This window comes from Bombus affinis, chromosome 11 (genome assembly GCF_024516045.1).
Source record: "Bombus affinis isolate iyBomAffi1 chromosome 11, iyBomAffi1.2, whole genome shotgun sequence".
Lineage (NCBI taxonomy): Eukaryota > Metazoa > Arthropoda > Insecta > Hymenoptera > Apidae > Bombus > Bombus affinis.
The window spans coordinates 4,385,138-4,397,312 of NC_066354.1; the positions used below are offsets into that span (position 1 = coordinate 4,385,138).

The following is a 12,175-nucleotide window of genomic DNA, read 5'->3' on the forward strand; positions in this document are numbered from 1 at the left end:
TTCTCTATGTATCTATTATTTAACCAGATGTTTAATTCAACAAAATTTTTCAGAAATTCATCAGTACTGCATCGGACATTGATGGCAATCCAACGATTTTGTCGGAATTTTTCGACGAAATTTTCGATGTAAAACGATCGAAGCCAGTAGGATTGGCGTTGCACGTTTCCTGGTGTTACGCCGGTGTCCAGAGACTGGCGTACGTCGACAGGGCCGTAGAATTCTAGAAGGGGGTCATCATACGAGGCCGGCTCCGCCGAACGCACCGAGCCAGGACAGTATACGAACGTCATTCGGCGCGGACTGAGCGGCGAAAGGCGCGTTACCTGCGAGCGGTACCGCAATTTCGAATCGAAGTTTGCTCTCTCGTGTCTGCTTTTCTCTTTACGAACGGGAACGGCTTGCGATTCAGTGCAACGATCATCGTATAAATCTACGCGATATTTGCGATTTCTACGTTGAGTCAGTGCGAGGAAGAAAGAAAAAAGATCACGAGGGAGATCTACGGATTGTTTCACGGAGAACGAAGGATTAATTGGCTGCACGTTTCCACGCGTGTGAATTATAGAAATCGAGGTACGTCTACACGAATTGATTTTTCCACTTCGTTTTTTTTTTTTCATCCGATTCATTCGATTTTCCGTTGCGTTCGCTATGAAATGTCGCGTTCCGTGGGATCGACATCCAGTTGATTGAAACTGTTCTTTCTTTACATTTTTTTAAATTGGGAAACCTTGTTGGATATATATTTGTTATTGAATTAGAAAATTTTTAACGCAAATTGTTTTGTTTCTGTTACTTTATCTTTTCTTGTCTAATTGAATTGGAAGCTATGTTTTTCTTTCTCTTTTCTTTTCAAAGTGAATTTAAGTGGATTACGACGTCGTTTAGATTTTGAAGATGATGGTACGTGATTTTGCACGGTGGATCTTATTTCGGTTTTAATAGACAGAGCTTCTCTGGCCGCGGTTATTCGCTGTTTTATTTACGGAAGGGGATACTCCTTCTGAGTTGAGAGCACGAGCACTTTGCGAGCCCGTGAACTGCAGTGACTCGCTTGTGTATATGTATATACATATGGAAATGTGTGTGTGTGTGTGTGTACCTATCTTCTTATTCTGGTTGATTAAAAATGCTCCGGTAAAGCTTGATGAATTTCCATCGCGCGCGAAAGCTACTTCGTCTCGCGTTCTGAAAACGCCGACTTCATCCGTGGGATGTTCATTAAATTTGCATTATCCTCCTGGAACAATTTCTTTTCAAGTTGCAGCTCTACTATTTCCTAACCATATATCAATTATACATGTACCTATTCCCCGAACAATTTCCTTTTATTCTACCTTAAAATTGTACTTTTCTTACAATTTACAAGCAACATAGAAATATTTAAAAAAGCCAAATGCCACAATAAATTAAAAGAGGAGAATTCTTCGTATGTACATTGCACTTTACAAAATATTCATCTTTTGAGGGGATATTGGTACACATGTAGATATACAGTTTCTCTTTCAAAAGATACAAAGGGAGTTTACGTTATTGTTAGATATTCTCTAATATTATCTTGTTTAATATTTTTAAGCATAATTGAAGAAATTAAAAATAATTATCTTCTTCCGGTATTAAGCAACAAATCTATTAAAAAGTTAATTACTTCCCTATCTTGAGATGCACTAATATAGTGAATATTCTTCCACGGACCGTACATATTAGGGGCGTTCAAGCCGAAAATTAAACTTGGACTATTTTCATTTGTAATTCTGTAACGTTGCAATTACACCGTTTCTTGCTTTGTGACCGCTCCGAAAAAGCCTTCGGCCAACCGGCGGATCACGTGCACGCGATTTTCTTTATTTACTTATTATAGTTCCCGTTTTATTCTTATCTTTCTATTTCATTTCTCTTCTCTCTTTTTTCCCCGTTAGAAATTACAATACCGAAATTACACGTATTTTCTTATGGAAGCTGCGCGCATGAAATTCATGGGAATCGCTGCGTAAATCACAACGATAAGTCTGGCCGAATCACCGAGTCAATTAATTCCTGTGAAATCCACCGAGCCACGAGTTGGCATGTCCACTTGTGCGTGCACTTTCTAAAGCGGCAAGAATGCAATTTCTACATGTCTACACATATGTACTGTACGTACACTATTGCTCATAAGCATCCGGACGTATCGATCGATTTGTAATAACAGTATGTAAATTTTATCGAAGCGTACGAGTAATAACTCCATAATGATGAATTAGGTATTTGAGGCAACGCTTATTACTTTCTTATGGAATCGCCAGGTTATAAATATAGATTAGTTATTAAAAAACATTGAAATAATATATTTCAGCATTTATTATATATATGTATTAATATAATACGTACATTTGTTAAAAATGTCTCCAGTTGTATTAACATGGGAAGTGCTTCTATTAATTTAGAAGACCCTCCTTAATCCATTTTATAATTCAAAAGTCAAAGAACGTGAAGATAAAAAATCTGTCAAATAACAAACGGCTTCTATAAGGCATGACAATTACAAACGTCAGTTTTATTGTTACGTGACCTTCAAAAATCAATTTAACCAAGTTATAATGTATTCTTGCACGTAGCTATAGCAATTACGGAGAATAAAATCATTGCAGTTTGATTTGACCGTAATTTTCTAATTAAAATACACCTTGTCAAGAATAAACACGTGTTCGAATACCTTTGAGCTGTAGCGTATGTACAGTGTTTTCCTCAAATCCGCCACGGCGTTTCGAGTGAGAGAATATTCTTTAACACGATGTTTCACGTACTTACGTCTCCCTGCGCGAAGATGTGCTCCGGGTATTAATTATTCCCGCTTTCTTTGCATTCCTCCCTCGCCATGGCTTACGTGCGTCTTTTGTTAAGGCTGTGCTTGCTCGCTGGAATCGATGCTGTTCAATAGCGAATGTAATCTTCCACCGAGGCTGTTCGAAATTGCGACTGATTCTACGTGTTAGGAATCGAGAGAACCGTGTTCGTGGCGCGATGTTATTAGAGCTTGTTAACGGTCTTTTAAGTTCGCATGTGTTCCATCTTCTGGACAGGGACTTCGTAAGGTTGCCTTGAGAATATCAATATACAAGGTGTATCATAACATATGGGAGTAGCTTTAGGAATGAACAAAAGGCACGAAAATAATGAAAATGAACATGTGTCTTATCTGATCTTGTTCCGAAATTATAACCATTTTTGTGTTTCAATAATCTGCAGCTGCTTACCTTTATAGAAAATGCTCGAAATGGTTACCCTCGATCTGTATACAAACTCACAGTGGTCGTGTTAAGGAATTTCGCAATTTTTCAAAAATTCCAGGTGTATATCGAATAATACAGATCGAGGGTAATCATTTGGGATACCTTTTATGTTCCGGATTATTGAAACATAAAAATAACTGTAAATTTGAAACAAGGATAGGTAGAACATAGGTTTGTTTAAATTTTGTCTTTTCGTTTCCTGTCCACTCCTGAAGTGGGCCCCATATGTTACGATACAACCTGTATATTGCCATTATTTCGATGTTCTCAATTAAAAGGACCAATCTGTACTGGTAATACAATATTATCAATATCTATTGATAAACTGCATTTTCATTGAGAGTCTTGAAATATTAACAATATTACCTAACATTTTGGGCAAGTTGAATTTTCTCCCTTTTAATCTTAGATATTCTTCGATATAATTAATACTTTTATGATTTATGATTTATATATATAGCTAGTAATCCTGACTATTTATTTGATTTTAGTTAAATCAATATATATTTGGAATGAGTTAAATTATAGTTAGTAGGCTGTGGATGTTCGTGCATATCCGACAAACGTAAATAATGAAAGCATAGATCAAAGATCAAAACGAAACGATTTTGTTAGATATTTTAGTCACACCGCGCGACGTAAAGTTCGGAAATAGAGGTACCACAGAAGCGTGTGCAGCAATGATTGTTTAAATGGGAAACAATTACTACTCTCATTGGGGAGCGATTTCGATCCAGTAGAAATTCAGCTTTGGTATTTATGATACTCACATCTAGAATTACAATGTGTGCTTTTAGAGGCGCGGAAACGCGCTTTGGAGCAATGAAACCGACTATGGCTACAATTTTCAAGTAATTACTCGAACGAGTAATGAGAATCGATACTTCGAACCTGTTATAAAGTTTCGCGCCAGTCTTCCATCATTTTGTATTTTATTACGTGAGAATATTGTATATTTAATCAATATTGACACGTAAAACAAGATCGAAGCTCGTAACTATTGTCATAACAAACCATACTGTTCCCATTTTGGACATTTCATTCTTATTGTTCCTGATATTTGTTTAATTTCATTATTTGTCCATTAGGTAATGTTTCATAAACAACATTTCACTGGTCGTGACGAACTATTCAATGAATGCATACTTGCCTGATTATATTCAACAGCCAGTTTCGTGCAGTTTGAGCTCCACAAATAATCGTAATCGGTATTTGTCACTGGGCAGAGACATTAGTAATCGTTTCGCTATTGAATCAATATCTCGTTTACGTTAATTTTTGCTAAGCCATAACGACTCTGCGTTTGTTTTCATCGTTTTGCATTTCTCTGTTCCAACTCTGTCACAAATGAGTGAAATGACGCTCTGTTAATTCTCTTGTATTTGTGGATAAGATATCTTGTGATGCAATGTTGCTTATGCGATGCTCTGAACCAGATATTTCGCGTTTTCTTTTAACAACAAAACACAAGATATCTCGTTCGTGGATCTTTGTAAGAAATAGTTTGAGACATCTCATTTATTGGCGTGGCAGAGTTAAGAACACTAACCGTAAGTTCTATTATACTTTCAACCCTAAGCAAACATAGTTTTCCATTCATCGCAGGCAAACTAGGTCGTCCATGTCCAAGCCTAATTTTTTTACTTTAAAAAAATTTAAAATAAATTTGAGATGTTCCACGATGCTTCTATTATATTATCCAAGCACATTTTAAATCAAATGTTTGAAACCTTTTTCGATAAATGTAAAAATTTACGAATGCCAGCTTTTTTTATCTCTTGGGTCACATTTTATTGTGTTCTACGCTTTTGTAAAATCTGATAAAATTTTGGGAAGCTCGCCAATATATCTATTATATTATAGAATTACTTTTTACACCAAATATTTGAATTTTTTTTTTTTTTTTTTAGAAAAGTAAAAATTAGACGAAGAGAAATCGAAGGATGGACTTTTTCCATCTCTGGGCTTAATCTTTTACCGCTCCACGTTTTCTAAAAAATCTGGTAAAAATCCTAGCACGCTCATTAATAACTCTGTTACTTTATAGAATCGCTTAAAAAGCCAGACGTGTTTTCATGCGTGACTTTGTTAATTCTAAATAACGATATCAAATAAATATTAAATACTACTATACTAATATCAAACGCATCAAATATCTTATTCCAAGTATCTTCTGAACAAAATTGCTTCACCAGATATGTCCATAAAGGGCTAAAAATCTGCTAGTTCATTTGCACGAACCGAAAGTTTCCGATCGAAACGTTCTTTCATTGTCGACTATTGTCAAAATACTATTGTATCCTATTGTATTCTGCGTCCGATTGTTATCGAGCCAACTAGCTGGACTGCAACCCCGAGGATTGCATTGACACTATCCAAAAAATCGGAATTTTCACCGCGTTCCTTGATCCTTTTGGTCGGTCGTGTATATTCGCGGATCAACCGATTCGTAGTCACCGACTTTGTCTTCGTGGTACGAGACCAGTGGCACAAAGAGTTTCCAATAGCGTTTCACGAAGAAAGCGGTCGCGGTTCTCCTCAAAGAAACCGTTTATCCTCCTTTGTGGGCGCGGTCGAGATCATTAAACACGCGGATATGCGTCTTCTTCGAGCTTTTTCTGGAACAGGAGATTGGATCCTTTTTTCACGAACGGTATCAACGCGTATTTCACTCACGTCAAACTTTGAATTTCTATTTTGATAGGTTGTCCGTAAATGTGACCCATCTTTTGTACGCGAGAAAAAGTTAAGGAAAGATAACGAAAAAGTTGATTGGTCTTGTTTCCAATCATTAATTCTTGGTCATTGGATCTGAGCTGTGAATATCTTTCGTATTAGTTTTCGAATTTGAGATATTGAATGACCGTGGTCCAGACTTGTTTGCATAGGCCTTACTTTTCAAGTATTCTCGAAGGAAAATGTCTGGTGCTGTTAGGTGAGGGGAGTGAGAGGGCCAATGAATTCACCGTAATCCTCTTTGTATTTGCATAACGGATTACTGACTTTGATAAAAATTGTATTATAGCGACACATTGTTGAAGCGTCAAACGACCGTAATAAAATTGTGTGACCCATACTACACGATTGTTAGCTAATGATTGATATGACTTCAACGCAAGACAAATGACGCTAAAACAGAAAGGTATCGATCCTTCCACGACACACCGTATGAATATAATAAAACACATCATCTCATGTATTGAAAAATAAGAGTTGAAACTTGTACATATTATCAAACCTGTTACACTAACGCGCGAGAATTTCATATTATCCACAACAGCCATAACTAGGTAACTTGTAAAATTTCGCTACTAACGTTACTTTAATCCAACAACGAAGTCCTGATTTCTCCCAAGTGGCCATCTGCACGAAAACTACCCTATCGTCGAAACTTTTATCCACTAGCTTCAGCATGAAATTTTTCCAAATATATGCATTTTTACTAAGTACATACAATATACATACATCGACGGATATTGCCGCGACAAAAGTATCGTTGCATCATTTTTCCAAACCTTTGCTAACCCCAAAGAAGATCCTGTAGAAAATTGGAACGTCCCCATTCGCCGGTTCAGGAGACCGGATCGCGATTTTCGTTCGAAAATAGAGAGGAACCTCTGTGTGCTTCCGCCGCTCGTTTATCCCGTATTCATTCGAACTGGATGAATCCTTTATCCCTTGTACGTCCTTACAATACGTTGCTTTCTCCCATAGGACAGGACCAATGGTTCCTGGTATATCTTTCTCGAATTTTGAATGAGTCGTCGAACAAAATGTTTCCACGTCAAGAATCACGCTTGATGTATTTTCAGAAGTAGAAGTGCAGAGTGTTGAGCCAGTTAGTCAGAGTTTCCCGCGAAAAGACATTCACTTGTTATCGACAGCTAGTTTTTTGGAGGATGGGCAAGGTTTTTACAAAATTTTCGGAAGCATGAATCCTAAATTTAGAATCATAATTTGTCAAATTTTGCTAATAATTAGATTGCAGATATATATGCAATTTTATATTTCTGTGAATATAACTAAGGAAAGGAAATTTAGATAAAAAGTCGTTCCATCTATCAAACGTATAACGAATACTTTGGATGCTTTGTATATTTTTACATATCATATGTATTATCTACATCTTTGTACGTTTCTTTCACGAACACATAAAAGTAATCTACCAACGATATTGATTTAATTGTGCAAGAACGCTCTATAGCTGTTTTACATTTCAAAGGAGTCGTCGGACAAGATTTTCCCAAGTAAAAAGTTCCTCTCGATCTTTTTCTTTTTCAATGATGGAACAACACATCTTCAGAGTTTCGACGATTTTCGACGTCTTGCGAAAAGGCATCCACTTTTATGGCATTCAGTAACCAGTTTTCCTTCGTCCCCGTTGCACGGCGTCGTTCAACGGCGACAACAATAGCACACGCGTCAAATAGAAAGTACACACAGTAGCCAGGCTTCGAACAACGGGTTGCGTCACGCTCGCTCGAGGAATGTTCGAGCATTCCTCTGTTTTCTGTTATTCCAACGTTGCATTTTCTTTTTTCCCTTTCCTTTTTTTTATTCGCTCTTTATCCTGTTGTTCCTTTTCTCCACGACGTTTTTCCCTCGACCTGTTTCGCCTGCTTCGTTCTTTGTTCCGTCGCGTGCCAGGCGACAGTTTGAAAACGCTCCTTTTCACGCGGTTCGACAATGCGAGCCGCGAAAGGAGGAAAGCATTACGTTGGTATCATTAGTAGCGCGTGGAAAATACGCTTTTTCCACCAAGCAGCCAACTTTCTACCCGCCAACGGGGCATAGAAATGATCTGGAACGACCGATATCGCAGAGTATCCGCGTTTTGACTCACAGTTCATCGGAGAATCGGACACATCGGAGAGTTAATCAGATCGGAACACACCGGCTCCCTTGCGATTTCCTCCTGATGCTGATTTTCATCGTGACGTGTCGGTCTTTTGTCCTCTGTTTGACGGTATACAGAATTAATTTCTATTGTTCGCTTCGTGAGTTGGAGGATAGAATAGCCTTTTTGTATGAAAATAGGTCAGAATTTTTAAATCGTTTTATTAGCGATGTTTGATGGAAATAGAGAGCGATGAAAGTAGGTCAGAATTTTGAGATTATTCAATAATTTTTAACTGTAATAGTATTTCGAAATTATTTTATTAATATTAATTGTAATATCTTAATAACTAGTGTTTGTTATATAAAAAAGATCAACATTTTAAAAGCATTTTATAATTTTTAATTGTAATAGTAGTTTTGACTCGTTTTATAATTTTTTAAATCGTAATAGTACGAAGCGAAGATCAGGCTGATCTTTTTGTATAAAAGTGGAAAATTTTAGAATTGTTCTATAATATTTAATTGTAATAGTATGAAGTAAGAGTTAGCAGTGATTTTTTTTTGTATCAGAACATTAATATTATTTTAGTATCGATTTGCTTAATATTAGATTTTATAATAATATTCTTCATTCATTTTTCACTTATCTTTTATGCGTGTTACGGTGAATATTCACGAGCTCTTTTGTGTTCATGCCCCAACGGGCAGGCAAACGAGTTACTAATTACACATGGTTGTATTCATAAAATTTGTGCAATTTCTTTATCAAGGGAATAGCTTATAAATGAGGCCAATTAAGTTGTCAGATAAATGTTTTTATTATAATGTACGATTTATACAATCATAATTGGATTGTTCGAATATTACCTTTACATTATTTTAATTACAGTTTTATTGACAATCATTTTCAATAGCCGATTATCTTGTTGCGTTAAATATTTTTAAGTTACTTATCTTTTTACATTCTCATTTCTAGTTTACAACTGTTCTTGATTAACGTAATAAAATACAAAATATATTACCAAATGTCTCCAATAGTAGAACACGAGACATAAGTTAGTTCAATATTATTGCAATATATGCTATTCTCAATGTTAATTGCAATTTTATCATGAGAAACATTGAAGCTATTCTAGTTTGGAATTTTGGGATACTAGAATTTTCATCAATCTTTCAAATTAATATTATGTTGCTTCAATCTATTATAAACGATCAACATCCACGATTACAACATGTCGTCCAATTATGAATTCCGCACGGTATGTTCGAGAAACCTTAGAGCGTTCGTTTTTGGGTGTCGTGTATCGCAACAGACGAGCCCGGTGAAATAACATCGACTAACAAAGCCTAGGGGATGCTCAGTTTGGACTGATAGGCCATGGTCGTAGAATTCAGCATATATCCGCTTTCGAAACGAGTCTCTTCTTTGAAATTGTTTGCAGAGAAAGCGACATGAAAGCTGGTTTTAAACGTGGCTGGTATTCTATGTAACCATGGAACACACTTATTAGCGGACATTTTTATTTTACTCGTTCGGATTCACGGGACGAATCCATTAACTCGTGTGTTTCCACTCCTCGAATCTCTATCGACGTTCTGACTCTTTGTAAACGTACACTCTTGTCCAAGAGTATGCGGAGACTTGCTGACATTCGATCAAATGTATTTTAATAACAAAATTGCGATCAAATAAAACTGCATTGATTTTATTCTATAGCTTTTATTCTATAGATTTTATCCTATACAGCTACGTATAATAGAATATTATGGTTTGATTAAATTGATTTTTGAAAGTCAATATGTAATAATAATAAAACTGACGTTTGTAATTATTATATATCACACAACTAATCTTTGTTACTTTACAAGATTTTATCTTCAGATTTTTTATCTTTTTAATTATAAGACAGATTAGGATGAACTTTATAAATTAATAGACAGACTTTCAATGTTAATATAGCTGGTGATATTTAAATAGCAAATATATCTACCATTATACATAGCAAATTCTAAACTATTGGTATATATAAAAGTTGCCATGTTTAGATTTATTAATTTGTATTTTTTTATTTTATTTTTATTAATTTAGATTTACAGTCTGCCGATTCCATAACAAAATAATCAATGTTGCTTCTAATTCATTATTAATTTGTACACTTCAATAAAATTCACATACCACAAATCGATCCAAGTATCGTCGACCAAGCTTATGAAGATACTTATGAGCGATAGTGTAGCTCTAAATGGATCATTTAGGCATTTGACGAAGGCACAAGTAAGAAAACAACCATATAATATACGAATCGAATTTTGCAAGCTGCTACTTCAACGAAAATAAAAGGAGCAATGACAACGTGGCGTGATTATGTCTCCTCGACGTGAAAATACGTTTTCTCAATCGGTGTTCCGAGACTCTTGCGAAAACGTGCAAGTCAGAAGTGTTCAGCACTTAGCGTATAACGTTTTCGAACAACGAGGAACCAAAGTGGAAAGTTGTTTCCTGCGGAAGAATAGGAAACGTTCCTCTGCTTGAGCCATGAATGGGCATCTTCTTAATGGTGCGCAATATCGCCGGCTTGCATATTGTACGCGTACTTCCGGTATGAAAGGTAATGCCCGTTATTGTCTGGATGCAATCGGCTACACAACAAACGTCGCTCTCAAGGAACGCTTTCCAGGCTTTTCGGAAGAGATCCGTGGATTTCATAAGTAATTTTCTTCCTGGAAATTCTATTCTAAGTGGTATTATCAATGGCAAACGAGACGTTCGTACAGTATAGGCAAAGATAGCCAATTTACATATGGATGGAGCTGGATGAAAGTCATTTTGTTGGCTGTCGTGGAATATTTCATATTCTCCCTAGTTTTTATTTCATTTCACTGGGGAAGTTTTGGAATTATGAATTCATATTACAAAGTTTGAAATTAGATTGTAGTATCCATTCGAAGTTAATTGTTCTGCTGTTCTCTTTTCCAATGTATGTGAAAGGGAATTTTACAATTTTATAAGATTTAACGAAACATAACTATTTATAACATATCGATAAATTATTCCTTGGTCCTTACTGGGTTAATCTGTATTTGAGCTGGATCGGAATTAGTTTAAAAAAATTTGTTTTCTTTCCCAAATTTGTTATAAAATCTATTTTAAAATATGTTTTTATTTTTATATATTCTCATCGTATATTGTATTTGTTGTATCATCTTTATCATGGATATTTTAAAGCACAGTACAAAAGTACTTCAGTATTTAATTATATTTTCCAATATTTTATGGGGAAAATTTACGAATCGTCTCGAAGTCTTCAAATTTACGTAAGCCTACATGTTCTTCGATATGTTACGCATTTCCCCCGTTAGTTTTCCATTAACGCTTTACAATTACGTTACGGAGTTGTTACGAATAGTCGATCGTTCGAGGGGAACGTGGTCGCTTTCTAGCGGAGGAAAGTCGGGAAAAAATGTAGGAAGTACTAATAAACGGCGCAAACCGATGATCTATAATGCACTGGCCATGCTATGGCATAGTGATGATATAAACGTTCCACGATACATACATACTTTCTATTTTCGTCGAGGCTACGCTTGTACCACTGAGCTACTTATCAACAAGGATGCAGTCGAATTGGAGGATCTTCTTTTTTCTTCCGTCTCTTCTTTTGTGGAAGTGGTCCACCACTACGTTCGTATATGCACTGTACCATTACATCAGTTTAGAAGCTTCTTCTTAATCTGTTTTACATATATTCGAAAAATCAAAGAATCTCAAGATAAAGAATTTGTCAAATAACAAAATAGTTCTATAAAGTATAATAACTTCAAACACCGGTTTTATCATTGCACAGGTATAGACTTCCAAAAATCGATGTTATTATATCGTTGTAGCTATGGTGATTGCGAGGAATAAAATCATTCCAGTTCGATACGACCGCAATTTTGTAATTAAAACATATCTTGTGAAAAGTAAGTAAGTTACTTACTTTTGAACGATAGTGTATGCAAGATAGTGTACAATGTGCACGTGTATGCATGGATTTATACATTCGTGGAGGTCATTCACG

General features: G+C 35.8%; 1 protein-coding gene across 1 annotated transcript in view; it reads left to right on the top strand.

Annotated features, from left to right (window-relative positions):
* The window catches only part of LOC126921612 (balbiani ring protein 3), a 34,043-nt gene that overhangs the window by 1,576 nt on the left and 20,292 nt on the right, over positions 1-12,175 (top strand). Inside the window, exon 2 of the mRNA XM_050733290.1 lies at positions 54-576. The gene's annotated coding sequence lies outside the window, so the exon portion shown is untranslated. The remainder of the gene's footprint in view (positions 1-53; positions 577-12,175) is intronic.